This window comes from Cibotium barometz, chromosome 5, assembly GCF_041138505.1.
Source record: "Cibotium barometz isolate CiBa-2024 chromosome 5, ASM4113850v1, whole genome shotgun sequence".
NCBI lineage: Eukaryota > Viridiplantae > Streptophyta > Polypodiopsida > Cyatheales > Cibotiaceae > Cibotium > Cibotium barometz.
This window is the reverse complement of record NC_141050.1, coordinates 12,101,734-12,115,239: the sequence shown is the minus strand read 5'-3', so window position 1 is coordinate 12,115,239 and position 13,506 is coordinate 12,101,734. Positions and strand designations below refer to the sequence as shown.

The 13,506-nt window shown below is 41.4% G+C and overlaps 1 pseudogene across 1 annotated transcript in view; it reads right to left on the bottom strand.

Annotated features, from left to right (window-relative positions):
* Window positions 1–8,485: 8,485 nt before the first annotated feature.
* The window catches only part of LOC147638058 (putative anthocyanidin reductase), a 258,444-nt pseudogene continuing 253,423 nt past the window's right edge, over window positions 8,486–13,506 (bottom strand). Inside the window, exons 2-7 of the transcript XR_015265965.1 lie at window positions 9,874–10,046; window positions 9,602–9,804; window positions 9,296–9,455; window positions 8,999–9,193; window positions 8,768–8,903; window positions 8,486–8,494 (exon numbers count right to left, since the gene is read on the bottom strand). The product of XR_015265965.1 is annotated as a putative anthocyanidin reductase (transcript). The remainder of the gene's footprint in view (window positions 8,495–8,767; window positions 8,904–8,998; window positions 9,194–9,295; window positions 9,456–9,601; window positions 9,805–9,873; window positions 10,047–13,506) is intronic.

Here is a 13,506-nt window from a genome sequence, read left to right as displayed (position 1 = left end):
TTATTAGTGAAAATTCAAAAAATTACTAGAACACTAGTCAAGTGTTTAAATCCCAAATCAACTTGATAGAAAGCTTTAGTAATGACAAGGACAAATGTTTAGAATCATTAAGTCAATGTATGCAAGATATAGACCCAATTGAGACACCGAGCCTCATATATTGAGAAAACAATACAAGGAGAAATTAAGCTTTTTAAAACACAAAATTCTCTCAAAATTAATCTTTGGATAAAGTTAGCAATGGGAAAAAGCTTCAAAGGGGGCTTATCGTGGTATGATTTGGTGAAGGGAGATTATAAGCTTACTATAGCAGTAGGGAGCTCAAAAAGCTCAAGCTTTTTGAAAGAAAGTCACAAAATATAACACTATACTATACCCTTTTTTAAAAGCCTTACCCCTTATTTTATAGCTAAGTCTTAATGAAAGATCCATGCCCCCTCCACGGCACAACGAACTCGGGGGTAGCGGAAGTAGCACTTCTTGCATAAGGCAGAGCCTCTCACTCGGGGCCTTGCCCACGGATATCGAGACAAGAGACTAATCCCTCGGTTCTTCCAAAACCGAACTCGAAAAAACTTCCCTCACCCAGCAGACGCAGGCGATTCCTTCGAGATATTTTATTCTAACGTAGTCAAGGTCTTCACTAACCAAACTGATCCGATCGTACTCGTAGGTCTCATGGTCAGATCAAGGAAGAGACTTGCACTTGGATCATAGAGTCCAATGCTTTTTTCCTCATCAAGAGGCATAGCCGTTGATTCTTTTCCATAAAATAAGGGTTATCCAGAATTTACTTCAACTATCATAATTTTAACAGAATTGAGTCTCATTTTAGGGATCCATCAGTCCAACCTAACGCCATCCAATCCCATGGGCTAGCCAACCGCCCAACCACTTTAGAAATTTGGTTATGTTTTACCCCGGGTACACCAGGGAAAAGAGTTCCCAGGCCCCCTAGATAGCACTTCAAGCAAATTTCAAGATAGTCACACCACTTTCACACCCAATATGAAATTTCCTGTTTCATAGATTCAGCTCTCTTTAAAATAATCTTTTGATAAAACCATAGTATCACTGATCATAATCCTTTAAAATATCTAGCTTGCATTCTAATTTGCAATCATTCCTTCATCGGTGTACCTATGGCATCATTAATAACGAGAACGCTCACCGCCTGTCCACTCAAGGGCCTTTTCAATAGTTCCTAGCTCATAGTACCCGAAAATATATTCACTTAAGAAAATCCAAATGGACTCAGCAAGATCAACCAATAGATCCATAGAAAAGAGCCATGGACTCATCCGTTTGAGGACCAGCAAGGCCAATCAACAAGATCCATGCCCGAGTTCAGAAAGCAACTCTAACACCTTGTTCCATTTTCTTCCCCGACGCACGCATGGGTATCTTCGGTGACCTGGAGCCCGAGCACTGTATGGTCAGCACCCTCTAGGCTCCTTCGCAGGTCACCTAGTGCTTCACTCATAGGCCGCTTCCTTGGTTCCTCATCCACTGTACCGAAAGCTCGCCATTTAAATTGAACCGAGGCTGCTCAAGACCTTGGCCGACCTTGCTACGCGAGACATCCTCCATTGACTCTCCGTCAGCTATTGTAACTTTATCACTTGGGTCTCCACCACGATCTCATTCACAAGACAATCAAAATGATTCCCCAGTATTCTTGACATAAATAAGTCATTTAAAAAACAAGTTTCATAAATAGAGTTTCTAACGAACTCTCATCTTTCCACATTGTTCCACATCATTTCTCATTTTTCCACATTCTTCTACATCAATTCACATTGCTTATTCCACATCCAGTCATATGTTTCCCCATCGTCCTTCATCCATTCTTATCCAATCACATCATATTACATCTCATCACATCTATCCACATTTATCCTCATCACATCACATCACAACATATCCACACCACATCTCATCCATTCATATCACACAACATCCATCTACATTCGTTCAAATCCACAGCAGTGTGGTCTGTGCTTAATTTCTTAAGCCTAAGACAAATTCTATCATGGGTTAGTTTATCTGTTTGTTTTGGTGGATTTTATTGGATGTTTTCCAAGCTTTATATGGACTCGTCAGGTTCTGCCTAGATCACTTGTGTCTAGGGGTTTTTTATTGAGTGCTACACACGTGTTTCACTTGCTTACTTTGGAATTTTGTTTGAACGACACCACGTCCATATACTCTGGATTGATGAATTAGCCACCAGTTTTAATGCTTCTTTTGGCATGATTAATGTCCATTAGATGGTATGCATTGATTTTTATGATCAACTATGGTTTTCATGGATTTGAGGAGCTTCTACGCTTTTATCCATGGTTTTATAAGGATCTTTCGATCTTTTGGATAATTTCATGTGCGTTGAGAGTAGCATTTGCCTTCATTTTTGGCACATAATTTTGGACTATGTTCCTTGTACTTTTGTGCATATTCCAACTTGGATACCTAGTTGCTTATGTATCTAGGTGAGTTTTTTTTTCTACCCCAGCTTTATCATGTTTATTGGGTAGTTATCATTAGAAAGGCACCAATAATTCAAAATTCTTTTCTAACGATGTACTCGGAAAGAGTTATTACTTGATGTGGTCTCAGGAATATAGAGACAGGTTTTAGTATGTGAAAGTCTGGGATAAGGCCATCTTATTCCTTTTATATAGGATTTTATTCATATTTCCTAGACAGCATACTAGGGAGTTTCAAATTGGTAAGGTATGTATGGGTGGTATCATGGTGGTATGGGGGACGCTAGCGATCCCTGACATATATTATCTTATGGCTCAAGATTGTTGCTTTGCTTACATCACTTAGCATGATGACCTCAACATTCAAAGACAATCTTATTTTCTGAATTCATTTAAAGTTATTGTGTGGGCATTCTCTAGATAAACTTCTTTTATCTATAGCCTACATGTATTGATGAGTGTAATCTTGTTGGCATTTTCACTTGTTGAAATCTCTTTCTTTAGAGTTCAACGAGTTTATCTTGTTGTGTTCGGATTAAGGAAATTTGGATTCTTCCTTTGTTGGCATTTCTTTCTTTAGTTTCATACTTTAGGTGATTTATACAGTCCACCTGATGGTTTACGGATGTACATATGTGACATTGATGACTCTTTATGTTGATATGGGTAACTTGGGATGTCGATAATTCCATGTACAGAGGGTCGTCGATGGATCCCTGGTTCCTGCTGTTATAATGCCATGTCTTCCTATTTTATTCCGAATGTTTTACGAGGAAACTACTTTGAGTATGAATTCCTTTGATCATCTGCAGTAGTCTGATGGGCAAACAGAGCGTATGAATCAGATTATAGAGGATATGCTTCGTTCATATGTCTCTAGAAAATCATCATATTGGGAAAAATATCTTCCAATGATGGAATTTGCCTATAATAGTTTTAAATATATTGCTATTGGTTTTAGTCCATGCATACTTATGTATGGGTATCAATCTAGGGCACTTATTGATGTCGCTCTTAAGGACATTGAGCTTCATGCATCGAGGGATTTCTTGTGTGATATATGTAAGAAATGCTGACCGAAGCTCAGGATTCTATCAGGAGTGCTCAAAGGCACGATTATGTGTTTATAGAGGATGATCAACTTGGTTTTTTGAACCAGGAGCGTTGGTTTATCTAAAAGTTCTTAAAGATTTTTAGACTTTGTCAAAAGGAAAATGCTCAAATTTATCTCCTAGATATTGTGGTCCATTTTGATTTATACATCGGATTGGCATGGTTGCGTATGAACTTAAACTACCTCCACATGTTAGAGCTCATCCATATCAATGATTGAAAGGGAAACTGGGAGGTGAGGATAATATAGTTACTCCTCAAGAACTCGTTGAAGTCGAAGAATTATCCTATGTTCCACATGAACCTGATAAGGTACTTGAATTCAGGGAAAGGAAACTTTGTAGTAGCTGACTAATCCTTGAGGTTAAAATTAGGTGGAAAGATAGGGAAATAGAGGATTCAACTTGGGAGTCAGTTGAGATTGTTCAGCACAGTTAATCTTCTTTTCATTGCAAGAGTGCAATGTTTCGAGAGAGGGGAAGTATGTTATATGCACATTATGTGTGCATATACTATGAGACTAACCCACATTAGGCTTGTGAGCATGGGAGCATGGGAACAAGCTCTAGTGGAGCATGGGTTAGAACTAACCTTAAGGGTTAAGGTTAGGGTCAGGCATCCAAGGGTCACACATGGGAGATGGAGAGTCAAGAGTCACTTGAGGGCCCTCCTATATAATAGGGTCATGGGGCACACTCAAGGGAGGCTAAGGCTATGTTATCTTGAGGCTAGGTTATGATATGATGTTCTCTTGTATAGAGGATTATATCCACTCACCTACCATTTCACACTATAGCTACATGCTACTGGATTGGAGTTATACCTCTTGATGGTATGGGACATAAAGGTAAAGGTATGATGTACTTCATTATAATTCATTTGTGCATCCCTTGGGCTCGGAGGTGGTCGGGTGGATGAGTTTATGCCTAATTTATGCATGTTTATGCATAACAATTATCTAGAGAGATCTTAGGGTTTTAACATTTTGCCTAGAGGTGACATAGATATTTATTTTCTTCTTTCCATGCCATGGGGATAGTAATCATATCCATGTCCCAATCTTGCTTGATCCATGCTCGCGAGCAACATTGGATAAGTGCCTTTGATATCCTCCATCTGGAGCACCGCAGCTGCTATCTAGAAACTATATCTAGATGCCTCAAGTGTGAGCTCACGGATTAATCTGAGTGGATGCACTTGCCTATCCACCATTTTGACATCAAATGGCATGGGCTCCCATTTGCTCAACCCGAGCATATGACATGTTGCACTGATAGGATATGGACTCTGGAATTGTCATCCAGTAGAACTTCTACTATATCCACTCCGGCGAACTTGACCTAGATCATTGGGATGGATTCATAAAAAATGGGGACTTCCCTTGGTGGGGTATCTACCTTCTCAATATTAAGGGCTTCTAGCAGCTACAAGGGTGGTGTTTACTCTCCCTGAGGTTTCAAGAAACCTATCAACTGCTCCCTAAAACTTGGCACCAATGTGAGTAGCTATTCCACCGACATGTCTGTTGGCTGCCGCTTTAGATCTTTCCATAGATCATACGGCTAATGTTATGCTTCTGTAAGTCTTCTTGGGTAATCCACTCATTTCTGTGCTTTCGCACATTCTTCCGACCATGGTGTCTGTGCACCTTACATTGGCCATTGCATCTTGACCGTTGAGGACACTTTTCCTTCTTCTTTCGGGCTCATCTCATGGAAATTGAGTTGTGATTCCGGTCGACAACTTGGCCTCTGCCTTTTTGGGTTCTTTTTCCGTAGCGCCTCTCTAGCATGCTTCTCCTCCAAAGCGGATACTTATGTCCGGTATTTGTGTTGTTGCCAGGTGACCCCTTTTTGCTTCCCTTTCTTATCTGAGGCGGTTTGTGTGCCACCTCCGGAGTCTTGGGTTGCATGGATTTGGTCACTGCCATAGGCTGATGATTCAATCGCTTATGTGGTCGACCGGGGTATTGCTTACTCATCCAGCTTGGATTTCCACCGCGTTTACTACGGGTTGACCAGGTGGAAGATTGGGCTCCCTCTATTTATGCTTTATGCTTTCTCCATATTTCACACTTTGACTTTCGGTGGCCTTGGGCATGGCGATAAAAGCATGTGAAGACATGCCTTCGGATGTCGGCCACGTCCCTGAGCGAAAAGTTTCCACGTGGGTGGAATTAGGGTCTGTGGTACTGGTCTAGTGGAGCCATTGGTTGGCTGGCTGGATTGGATTGCGAGCGACAACCACAAGACATTCGGTTACCGGTTGTGGAGGGGCTCTGCTGCCATTGTAGCGGCAGGCTTTAGTTGTATGTGTAGCAGGCCTATAGATGGCACACCAGAGTTCATTCAAGACGCATTCTTCAGCTCCATGTCCATAATTGCAACACTTCACACACCAAGTATCTGATCGAACAGTAGAAGTGGGCTTTGCACCTTCACTGGCCAACTATGCCATGGCTACATCTATTTTCCTGGTTGTCTTCCTTGCCTTCTTGCTCTTGGACCTAGCCTTTTGATCTTCTCCTCCTCCTTTGATTCCTCTCACTGGGACTATGGAATCATCAGAATCATCCTCCTTGTCCAAAGATCCAGATCGGGACTTCTTGGAATTCCTTTTGCTCTTGGACTTTTCCTTGCTTTTGATAAGGCCTACCAACACCCGCTCTGCTCTGAGAGCTGAGTCTACAAGCTACTCCATGTGGTGATGGTAGTAAGGTTGGCACCAGCAACAATGGAGCGTTTGAGTTTCTTGCTCAGGCCCTTCATGAAATAAGAATTGAGAATTTACTCCGTGGGCTGATTAGCTGCATCTAGCCTACGAAGAAGTTTTCGAAACTTTGTAGCATAATCTTCCAAGTGCTATCATTCTCTTCTGGTTCATTCTGCGCATAGCTTATCTAGCACATGTATGGATGTCTTGTCTTCTTTGAAGCGTTGAAGGAATGCATCATGGATGGCATCATAAGTGGAGAAATGGACATACTCATATTGAGCAACCCAAAGAGTGGTAGTCTTCTGGAGTGTGGGAACAAAGGAAGCCTTTTTGAGGTGCTGGTCCACCAAGCCGGGTACATTGACATGCCAAGCAGTATCAAACATCAAGATGTGAGCATCAGCATCATCCGAGGATTTCCCAAAATAATTGGGATACTTTACAGTGACAGCTAGTCCTCCATCATGTTGTGGTAGCGGAGGGGACGAGGCTATCGGGGTGGTGGTGGTGGTGAAGGTGCTATGAATATAGTGGTGGTGAGGTCGGGGTATTAGGGGTAAGTGGTTCTTCTTTTGAGTGGGATGCAGGTTGTTCTAGTTCCAGATTCGGCGGGTTGGTCTTCAGGGTTGGCGAACATTAGGTAAAATATGGACTCTCATTTTTGCCCCTTAAGAATTTCCACACCTCCTCTCTCTAAAAAAAATGGGCTCATGGTGATTTTTTTTTGCAAATCAACTCAAAAGTGAGCGGAGTTTGGACATTTGGAATCTACTCTTTGAGATCTTTCCAATGATATATAGCATGATAAGCAATTTTGAATATTTAAGAAGTTACCATGAGCCCATTTTTCTAGAGAGAGGAGGTGTGGAAATACTTAAGGGATAAAAATGAGAGTCCATATTTCACCTAATGCAAGAATTTTTGAGCTTGGTTGCGCTCCAAGTAGTTCCTATCACTCACGTGCTGAAATGAGGGACGGGTTTGAAAATAAGGAGAAGAGATTTAAATACAACGGTAATCAAGAAACAAGCAAAATCGCAACAACAAAAAGCAGCAAAAAGCATCATGGTCGCCAAAGTGTTAGCGAGGGAAATGACCGCTTGTTCCCTTAGAAACCTATTGAGAGTCTCTCGTTATGCACACAACATATACCAGGCAAATACATATCTAACACAAAACAATGCAGCACGTAGACCACTTAAAACTACTAGACTGATCGCCTAATAAACAGTGTAAGAACATGATAACTTAACAGATAACTCTATTGGCCATAACATATGAAATGAAAATAAATACGCAAAAAAAAAGGAATACAAATGTACAAGAGAAAAAAAAAAGAACGGTCTTGCTAATATCAACCAAAAAGGAAAATTATACAATCAGCAACCAACCTTTATGAAGCTCAAGATCCATCCTTTTATACAGCCTGCTTGTAGTATTCGGTATGCGGTAGTACTGTGATAAGATGCACCGGCTGGGTGTTAAGGAAGCGATGTTCTTGTAATAAAGTACTCTAGCTATCATACGGCTAGCCCTGACACTCGATGGTACTAACATGCGGACATGCGGCTATCCAACTGCTGCCGTGGCGCTAGCCTGCAACACAGGTTCTAGCCTACGGCTAACAAGAAGGGGGATTGATTCTTTGATGGAGAGAGAGAGAGAGAGAGAGAGAGAGAGTTTCATGCTTCTCATTATCCTTCCTTCTTGTTGTGCATGGAGACGGAAAGAGAGGGGAGGAGAGACTTGCATAGCAATGGAGGGGATGGTTCTTTTGTGGAGGCAGGGGATGCACCACTTTTATGTTGTGAGGTGGTTGGGAGGGATGCCTCTTATGGTTAGCCGGAGGAGGGAAAGGGGAGGGGGGAGGCAAGAGGGAAAGGAGGGTAGAGGTAGACGAAGGAGGGGAGATATTTGTATGTACACACCTCGGGGGGTGCACTACTTAGAAACCTTACGTATCACGTGTGTTCAAGAGTATTAAAAAACCCCTTACCTATAAAATTTTCATGAATAAAATGAACCCGATTGCTTTATGGACTTACGATTTTTTTTTCAAAATCGATTTAAAAAAACCCTATTTGTAAATGTATTTCTGTAAATTTACCTTAAATTTTTAAATTAAAAAATCCCTTCATTTGAACTCACGTGGTATACTTACATATTTTTAGCTAAACCCCCTGAGATACACACACACAGACACATGTTACAGACATGTAGAATGACTCTCTCTCTCTCTCTCTCTCTCTCTCTCTCTCTCTCTCTCTCTCTTAGACAAGTCTAAATGTGTGTGTGTGTGTGTGTGTGTGTGTGTGTGTGAGAGAGAGAGAGAGAGAGAGAGATGCCCTGGTTGACACATTCAGAGTTTTAAACCCATTCAGAGTTTTAAACCTTCTCTTAGCTTCCTCTCTACAAAAAAAGAAAAAATATGAAGCTTTTCTAGCCTTAATCACAAACAGACCTTTCTCTTTGCAACATTTAATGGTGTCATCCAAGATGTCTTCCAAGGTGTGTTTGTATTGGAAGCCGAGGTTCTTGAGCTTGGAGGAGTCAAAGTAGTACACCACAGGCTCTCCAAGGAAGGTTAGGCTTATCAAAAAATTGGGGAAGAAGATAAATAGAATTAGAAGCAAGATTGAAAATAATGGAAAAAAGTTGTGCAAAAAATGGAAAGAAGCTTGTACTCTGTGGGGATTTTGAACTCCGGGTGACAAGAAGAGATGAGCTGTGTAATGTGTCCAATGGAGGCATCTTCTACAGAGTAGATGTGGCGACCTTTTGCTGCGGGAGTTTCATAAAGAAAGATGAAGGTGCTCACACCACATCTTCTATCTGGACATATGACATGCGCTTTTGGAAAGGCAACATGACTAGATCCCCTGCACATGTGGCAGATTATCTTATGTGATGAAGGCATCCCATTGAATTATTCTATCTCATCTTGCTTATGTTATAGCTTACATTTGATCTCATTGGTTTACCTGTTATCAAAGCTAGACAAGTCTTGACACTGTTGGAGATCCTTGAAATCAAGAAAAGCCCGCTCACAAGAGCTGAGTTGATGATAACCAGGTCCAAATCGTGTTGCTGTGCAAACTCAGTAGCAACTTTTTCTCCAAGGGTCTTGCCTACCAGATATGGCTGGAACATGCAATAGTTTAGATTCAAGCATAACAACATCCATTTGACAGTTTACACACATGTCCTTCATTGTAGCAACTTAGAACAATTCTTGACACAAATGCCCTTAAAAGTTCATGGGGATGCATTATTAGTGGAAAACTCACCCAACCAAACACATTGTGGTTCTTGAAAAATTCCACATCAGTCCAGCAAGACTCATCATAGACTTGGCCTCCCACCTTCTCTCCTGAGAACTTGATAGCTGCCCCGCAGAAGAGGCATGGACCACGTGCCTAATCGAGGGAGATTTGATGCAAGATTTGAGCACATTTAGAGTCCCTTGGACCGCAAGATCAATAGCATCTCTCTGCCGCCCAGCTTACCATGCCAATGCCTTAATTAATTAATTGGTTAGAGATTTGCATGTTATTAAAACCTGAGGATCCTACACAATGAAGTTTGTTGGAAAAGCGAGGTGGAAGACTCCATCGCAGCCGTGGGTGGGAGCATTGAAGTCACCTTCCACGAGGAGATTGGCTTTCACAATCTCCAGGTGTCGAGCTAAAGAGGGAGGAAGGCCAAGGATGGGGCGTAGATCCTCCTTATCCTCTGTAATAATAGATGCAGGAGGCACATAAACACAATGAATCATTATCAATGAGACATTAAGGATCTGGGTTTTCCCCAATACATACATACATGCATGCATACTCCCAAACATATACATGCATGCATACATACATACCTACATACCTACATACCTACCTTCCTACCTATATATACATGCATGCATACATACCTACATACCTACCTACCTACCTTCCTATATATAAACACACATTTTATGTCAAAGAAACTTAAATATAGGCACAAACATACCTATCTATGTACCTTTCTTCCAATATTTATTTCAACACAAGTAAAAACAAGTATACCCGGCTTATATTTTCTTACAAAAAGATTGAGTTCACATTTCCTTACAAGAAGATATATGGTTGGTACAACTCCTTTACCATAGCGTCACAAGCTACCTACAATAAGACTTTAGAGTACGTGAGATTATACTCCATCCCAAAGCTCCATCCCAACGCAAGACAAAAATATTGGGTTCAAATTTTCTTACAAAAAGATTGACTTCACATTTCCTTACAAGATTAAGTAGGCACAAACATGAGAGGCTTGATTAAAGCTTAAGTATAGGCACAAACATCCTTGCTTCAAGGACGTGATAGTATATTGCCCACTTCCTCTAGTGATAGTGTCAATTGATGCATTACCATATCCTCATTCTTATGTAATCCCAAAACTCGCAAGAAGACAAAATAGATATGCTTACATGTAATGTAAGACTTTCCTCTAGATTCTCTTTGCATGAAATCAGGACATGTACACCAAGGCTGTAACTTGATGTGTATAAAATAGTCCTCTTCACTCTCACATGCCAAATGAAAAATAGAGTAGGGGGACGGTTGCATTGCACTCTCATTAAGGACTGTCGGTCGCTGTCATGGCCTCGGCACTACCAATCCTCTTTTCTGCTTCTTTGGAAATCCAATGCCGCCACTTGGTTGATCTCTTTGTATTCTGTGTAGCATCATGTGGCCTCTTGTCACTTTCTTTGTTGCCCGCTGCTTCTGTGGACGTTTCTCCCACCCCTGACACAAAAGGTTCTTCATGAGTAACATCTAACTTGAACCCTGCCTTTACTAATTTCTCTACCTCTTGGCTGGTTATGTTGGTCCCAACATCCACTTTCCGCATATCTGGGTATGATGGCTTGTATATTATGTTTGGATCTACATGCCATGTGTGTGAAACATCTGAAGGACAAAACCACATCATTTGAGCCTTTGGCCCTCTCGGACCAGGATGTCATCGCTTAGAGTAGAAGCTAGGGACAACAACAACAATAGAGCTTCCCTGTATGTATGAGTTGCACTTAAGTCTTCCATCAATACCTCCCAAACATTTGACTTTTGAGTTCAATGGGGTTCGTCTAATGGCCCACATTGTGCGTCCAACGGACTCTTCCTTTACATGCATTTGTCCTCCGCTCATTGTGCCATAATGTTGTTTAGGCTCTTCATGTCCGACATCTTTGTTTCCTCCAGTCATTGGACTTTTTGGTCCTCCCCTTGAAGCGTGACTTGCTGCACTCTTTGTTCTAGATCTATCTCCAAAACTTACTCTTCTTACTGTTCCCCGGTTTTGACAATGTCTGCTCTGCATGACATAACCTGGACGATGTGAGCATTGGTCTACTTCCTTTGTCCTCACCCTCTTCCGTTGAATAGTCTCCTTATCTCCATGTAGAGGCCTTGATTCCTCATACATAGGAGTATTAGCTACTATTTCATGGACCATGCGAGCCACTTGTGGTGGTGTCGGTCTTGACCTTGCTACCACCCTGTCCAGCAACTTGCTCAAGCTTGGTCCCTCACCTTTATGCTTCCCCATCTGATATGCATATTGCTTTGCACTTTGTAGTAAAGCGTTTGCCATATCTGAAATGCACGCATCATACAAGCTAACCTTTTCCTTGTATCCACTAGCAAGCCAACTCCCATGTACACTTTTAGATAAGTTCGTTCGAGGGGTTTGTGCTAAATCCACCGAGCTTAAGACCACCTGCACACAAGAGGTTTCATACATGAATTCACAAAATTGACTCCAATGCAAATACATCCATACAACATATCATTTCTCCATAAAATTTCTCACCCTTGACATGAGGTTGTCCCAATGTGCTATTCGTACTTCCCACCAACTCATCCACGTATCCATTATACTGATAGTTTTCCCTCATGGACATGTCCATTTCTCCACCACTCACGAATCTCTTTACTTTTTAAGAAAGCTGACTCCTTTATTGGTTGCCAATCTCCATTCTTCACACAAGTCAATATGGTGTTATCGACTTTCTGCCTTCACGCATTGTTTAGCATGCTTCATCAAACTTTGTTTCCAATGGAATAAGCATGTTCGCTCCCTGTCCTCCATAATGTTGTGCGGACCCGCATTGAAAACAGTCCTAACTGCACACCAATTTGACCCTGCTTCATCAGCCACATAAACCCATAGAAGTGTGCGGGTGCATAACCGCATTGCTCCATTGTGCTATTCAGCATTTCCCAAAATAGTACTTGGTTTTTTGTATCCTCCTCCTTCATTTCGCATGTGGCAATTGTCAACAGCTCCTGAACACTATAGGATTTTGGAGAGAATTTTTATCAATCAGCTATCATTCAATGTAAATGAAAGAAAGGAAAAAATTGAAGTACGTAGTCTCACCTTGGGTCATAAACATGACAAGCTATTGTTTACCAACCAAAAACTCGATGTGTGTGATTAAACAAAACCCAGGACTTTGACAAGTCACCTCCACTATCACACCGCATGCGATTCACCAAGTCCACGCATGATGCTGGTCCTCTCGCAAAGACATCTTAAAGACATAACCTCACAAGGTATTACGTAATACACAACACATCTACACACTTGCACACAGTGTGCAGTTTTGCGAGACAAAAGTGACAAACTATTTTAGTTTTCTCATCCTCTGTCAGAAGTCCAACTGCAATCTTTTTTGTCAGATGTCCATGAAAGGTGTAGTTATACCTTTTATTGTTCAAGTAAAAAGGACAGCTGAGCCTATGGCACTCCAAAGTACCAACACAATAGCTAATACGCACGGTACAACTTACAGACATGTTTGATGTTACTGGACGTGTCCATAGGTGACCATCATATTTTTGCTCCATTCTATCCATATTTCCTATTTTGCCATATGTTGGTGGAAACTCTAGGATGGAATCACCATCATAATGTCTTGGCACCTCCTGGACTTGGATGACTCGAGTAACTTTTTCCAACAATGAACTTAGAAGAGAAGGTTGCTCCTTCTTACGAAGAAGAACTGAAAGTATACTCTCTGAAGCAATACATTCATCTTCAGAGATATTGTGCTTTGAACCTTTTGGATTGCTCGTGCCTTCAACTAGTTGCAAAACAGTTGCTGAGCCATTCAAGCCATTCTCAGAGGAGGAGCTCGAGATATGAACATGGGTGT